We start from the raw sequence: 5,730 nt of genomic DNA, 5'->3' as shown, positions 1-5,730 counted from the left end.
ACCTTAAAAACTTCCAGGGAAGGAGATTCTACCACCTCCCTAGGTAACGCACAACGCACAATGTTTCACAATGTTTAAGATGCTTCATTTAAAATTAAATTAAAATGTTGATCTTATGCTGTCGGCCCGCTCAGCCCGTTGCCGTCCTGGGGTTCCGTTCACCTTGGCTGGCAGCGGGCTGAGCGGGGCCGGCAACCAGAAGAACAGACCAGCAGCAGGCTGTGCGGAGCTGGCGACCGGGACCCCAGACCGGCAGTGGGCTGAGCGGGGCTGGCCACGGGGACCCCAGACCGGCAGTGGGCTGAGCGGGGCCAGTAGCTGGGACCCCAGACCGTCAGTGGGCTGAGCGGCTCAGCCAGCTGCCGGTCTGGGGTTCTGTCCGCCGGCTCCTGCCAGCCAGGGTCCTGGCTGCCGGCCCCGCTCAGCCCGCTGCCAGTCTGGGATCCTGGCCCTGCCCACACAGAGTAGGTACCTATCTTCTCCCTGGTTCTAGCCCATTCTCTTCCTCTCTCTCTGCACTGAGCTGAGGGTGGGAGTGCACTGAGCACAGGGCTGGGGGTGAAGGAGCAGGCTGGGGGTTGGGGTGCAGGGTCTGGCCAGGAGCTAGAATGAGGGAGGGGGCTCAGGGTTGGGGCAAGACGTTTGGGTGTGGAGTGCTTACCTGGGCAGCTCTCATTTGGTGCGAGGGCTGCAGGTGGGAATGTGGGAGGGTGAAGCAGCTCCTGTGTGGTGCTCAGGGTGGGGATGGGAATGTGGGGGGTGCAAGAGTCAGGACATGGCATGTGAGGGGGCTGGGTATGTTTTGGGGGTACAGGAGTCGGGGCATTGGGTGTGGGGGGTACTGGAGTCAGGGCTGGGGTTGTGGGGGGTGCAGGAGTCAGGGCAGGGGGCTGGGTGTGTGAGGGGGTGCAGGGGTCAGGGCAGGGGGCTGGGTGTGTGTGAGGGGGGTGCAGGGGTCAGGGCAGGGGGCTGAGGTGTGGGGGAGGTGCAGGGGTCAGGGCAGGGGGCTGGGTGTGTGTGAGGGGGTGCAGGGCTCAGGGCAGGGGGCTGGGGTGTGGGGGGGGGGATGTAAGGATGAGGGCAGAGGGCTGGGGGTGTTGGCTGGGGTCATGGGGGTACTCCCAGTCCCCTGCTCAGAGCTGCTCACAGCAGGCGGCTGGAGGGGATATGCCCTGATTCCACCCCCCTTCCCCAAGGCCGTGTCCCCACCTCGTCTCCGCCTCCTCCCCAGAGCAGCGAGCACGCTGCAGCTCCTCTTCTCCCCCTCCCGTGCAAGGGCCATCAGCTAATCAGTGGCAGGGAGAAGAGGAGGGACAGGAACCCAGCAGGCTGGGGGAAGAGGCGGGGGAGTGGGGAGTCTGGTCCTGCCCGGGGGTGCCGGGGGGTGCGGGGGCAGGATTTCTAATGGCACGCTGCTGCCTGACGGGGTCCCGGCCTGGGTTCGGCAGCAGGCTGAGTGGGGTCAGCAACCAGGACCCAGCAGGCAGCAGGGTGCCATTAAAAATCGGCTCACGTGCCGTTTTTGGCACACGTGCCATAGGTTGCCGACCCCTGGTATATAATTTCTTATTATATGTTCCATTCTATGCATCTGATGAAGTGGGCTGTAGCCCATGAAAGCTTCTGCTCGAATAAATTTGTTAGTCTCTAAGGTGCCACAAGTACTCCTGTTCTTTTTGTGGATAGAGACTAACACGGCTCCTACTCTGAAATATGTGTGTTTTATTTTATTTGCTTGGGTAGCTTCACCTGGGGGCTCGGCGATTTCCTAGCTGAGTCTTCTTATAGAGAGCTGTTTGCAGACTCTGTGTAATTCTATACTTGGTGCGTCCCTACCCATGTGTGTGTGCTGCCAGAGGCCAGAATGTATAATTCAGCACAACAGGGGGTTGTCTACACTTAGCGGGGAATAGATGTGCAGCGATCGATGCATTGGTGGCTGATTTATAGGGTCTAGAGAAGACCGGCTAAATCGACGACGGATCGCTCTCCCATCGACTCCTGTACTCCCACCGGAACAAGAAGAGTAAGGGGAGTCGATGGGAGAGTGTCTGCCATCAATGTTGCTGAGTGCAGACCCCACTGAAAGTAGATCTAAGCTATGTCGACTTGAGTTACGCTATTCACGTAACTCAAATTGCGTAGCTTAGATCAGCTTTTCCCCATAGCGTAGACAAGGCCAGGGAGAGGGAGCGCAGGCTAGTTGAGCAAGCAGGCTCAGTGAAATCCCAGTCCATCAGGTGGTGTCACAAAAGGGGTGTCAAACTCATCACAGCTTGTACAGAATTGATTTTTTTTTTTTTAAAGCTAGCAGGAGTTTTTTTTAAAAAAAATCCAGCAGGAGGTTGTCCACATTAGCAACAAAGCTATGAGATCACAAACAAATTCAAAATCAAAACCCCAAGAGTGGTACTTGTGTCCTATTGAGGGTTGGTCGTGGTTTCCAACAAAAATAGCAATTAATAGTATTAAAAATTGCCCAGAAGGAACCCAAAACATATGTTGTGTAAAAAATACAAGAACATTTTATATTATTTATTTCTAATTGCATTCAATGATGAGAGTCAATGTCCATATTTTGAGTTGAATTCATTTGTTACTGTTAGTTTCTAAAAGGCAACATTTCATCCTCGCTGTCTTTGTTGGAAGTAGAATGCTTCTGCTGCTGGTCATCCATATCAGCAGTGACACCTCCAGTCATTTCTTTCATTGGTGAATATTCTTCACAACAGATTTTGTGTCTTTGCATATGCGCCCGAATATGAAGAATGTTTTCGAAAAGTTCCTCTTGCTGCACAGTTTTGTTTTTATCAAGTTCATCTGAGAAAACAGTATTTCAAATGTAACGTTGCTAAAAGGTAGCAAGAGCAAGAAAAGAGCAAACAAGTCAAGTTCACTAAAGTCTTTGTCCCCACGCGTTTGAGACGTTCAACCCAAATCTGCTCTACTTGGTTGTTCTGAGTATGAGGCCAATGAGCCATAGGCAAAACTCTCCACTACTGCTCCAATTGGCCAAGGTCTCCACCAAACAGTGGGGAAAATCAGCTATCAGCCAACCTAGGTCGTGAAGGACTTAGTACTGAAAGCAATTCAGTCACCTGGACATTTGGTGGTGTCAAGGTTCCTTCCCCACTCTGAACTCTAGGGTACAGATGTGGGGACCTGCATGAAAAATCCCCTAAGCTTACTTTTACCAGCTTGGGTTAAAACTTCCCCAAGGTACAAGCTATTTTACCTTTTGTCCCTGGACTTTATTGCTGCCACCACCAAGCGTCTAACAAATATTAGAGGGAAAGAGCCCACTTGGAAACGTCTTTCCCCCCGCCAATCCCCCCAAGCCCTACACCCCCTTTCCTGGGGAAGGCTTGATAAAAATCCTCACCAGTTTGCATAGGTGAACACAGACCCAAACCCTGGGATCTTAAGAACAATGAAAAAAAGCAATCAGGTTCTTAAAAGAAGAATTTTAATTAAAGAAAAAGTAAAAGAATCACCTCTGTAAAATCAGGATGGTAAATACCTTACAGGGTAATCAGATTGAAAACATAGAGAATCCCTCTAGGCTAAACCTTAAGTTACAAAAAGACACAACAACAGGAATATACATTCCATTCAGCACAGCTTATTTTATCAACCATTTAAACAAAACAGAATCTAACGCATACCTAACTAGATTGCTTACTGAGTCTTTACAGCAGTTCTGACCTGCATTCCTGCTCTGGTCCCGGCAAAAAAACCACACAGACAGAGAGAACCCTTTGTTTCCACCCCACCCCCTCCAGCTTTGAAAGTATCTTGTCTCCTCATTGGTCATTTTGGTCAGGTGCCAGCGAGGTTGTCTTAGCTTCTTAACCCTTTTCAGGTGAGAGGATTTTTCCTCTGGCCAGGAGGGATTTAAAGGTGTTTACCCTTCCCTTTATATTTATAACACGCCCCCCAAATCACAGCTAGGGTGAAACGCTGGCTGGGATTTCTTCCTGGAGCTCTAGGAGAAAACAGAGTTAATAAGACACATGCACCTCTAAATATTCTACCAAGAATATAAATCAACAATATTTTCCACATCTCAAGGATGATTTTAACCAGTTGATTCTGGGAAACTTTCACGGGAGGGTGCATCAGCCACTTTGTTAGAAGCTCCTGAGATGTGTTGGATGTCAAAATCAAAATCTTGGAGAGCTAAACCCCACCGAATAAGTTTTTTCTTATTTCCCGTGGTGGTATGAAGTCACTGTAGCTCAGCATGGTCGGTTTGCAGGTGGAAACGCCGTCCCCAAACGTATGGGCGTAGCTTTTCCAGAGCGTAGACAATGGCGTAACATTCTTTTTCACTGTCTGACCAGTTGCTTTCCCTCTCAGATAGCTTCTTGCTGCGAAACACTACAGTGTGGAATTCTTGATCGGGTCCTTCCTGCATTAAAACTGCTCCCACACCATGCTCGGATGCACCTGTGGTTACTAGGAACTGTTTGTGAAAGTCTGGGGCCCTTAGTACAGGGTCAGACATGGGTGTCACTTTAAGCTGGTTAAAGACCTTCTGACACTCTTCGGTCCACTGAACGGCATTTGGCTCTTTCTTTTTGGTTAGGTCTGTCAGTGGGGCGGCGATTTGGCAGTATTGCGGTACAAATCGCCTGTAATATCCGGCCAAGCCGAAGAAGGATTGGACCTCTTTCTTTGACTTTGGGACAGGCCACTTTTGGATAGCATCCACTTTGGCCTGTAGGGGGTTGATGGTCCCTTGACCCACCTGGTGTCCAAGGTAAGTCACTCTGTTTAGGCCTATTTAACACTTCTTAGCCTTAACTTTTAGTACTGCCTCCCTTATACGCTCAAGGACTTTTTGTAGATGTTCCAGGTGTTCTGCCCAGGATTCCAAAAAAATGGCCATATCGTCAAGGTAGTTGACTGCATATTCTCCCAATCCCACTAGGAGACCATCTACAAGTCTTTGGAAGTTGGGGGGTGCGTTCCACAGCCCGAAAGGGAGTACATTAAATACATGCAGCCCGACATGGGTGGTGAAGACTGAGCTTTCCTTGGTGGATTCATCTAGTGGTACCTGCCAGTACCCCTTGATTAAGTCCAAGGTAGAGATGAACTGGGCCCATCCCAGTTTCTCTAATAGTTCATCTGTGCGTGGCATTGGATAGTTGTCTGGGCGAATTACAGCATTTAGCTTATGGTAGTCCATGCAGAAACGTATCTCCCCATCTGGTTTGGGAACTAGAACCAGTGGAGATACCTAGGCACTGCCAGAGGGGTGGATTACCCGCATCTGTAGCATATCCTGGATCTCCCATTCTACAGCAGTTTTAGCTTGAGGAGACACCCGATAAGGTTGGGCTCTAATTGGGTGAGCATTACTTGTGTCAGTGGAGTGGTATGCCCATTCAGTCAGTCCTGGGGTGGCTGAGAACGTCGGCACGTAGATAGTGCACAGCTCTTGATCTGCTGTCACTGCATACACCCAAGGGTCATGGAGAGGTTCACCTCTTCCATGCCATCAGCACTTTTCCCTTCCTAGTAGACACCTTCAGGCCACTCAGCGTCATCTCCTCCCTGGGCTGTAAACTGACAAACCTGTAAGTCTCTGGAATAAAAGGGCTTTGGAGAATTAATATGGTACACCTTAGGCTTTGGGTTGGAGGTGGGGAATGCTAGGAGATAATTAACAGCTGCCAGGTACTCCTGGACCGTGAATGGCCCTTCCCACGATGCTTCCATTTT

This window comes from Chelonia mydas, chromosome 1 (assembly GCF_015237465.2).
Source record: "Chelonia mydas isolate rCheMyd1 chromosome 1, rCheMyd1.pri.v2, whole genome shotgun sequence".
NCBI classification, from domain to species: Eukaryota; Metazoa; Chordata; order Testudines; family Cheloniidae; genus Chelonia; species Chelonia mydas.
The sequence above is the reverse complement of the archived record's forward strand: the minus strand, read 5'-3'. Positions refer to the sequence as shown.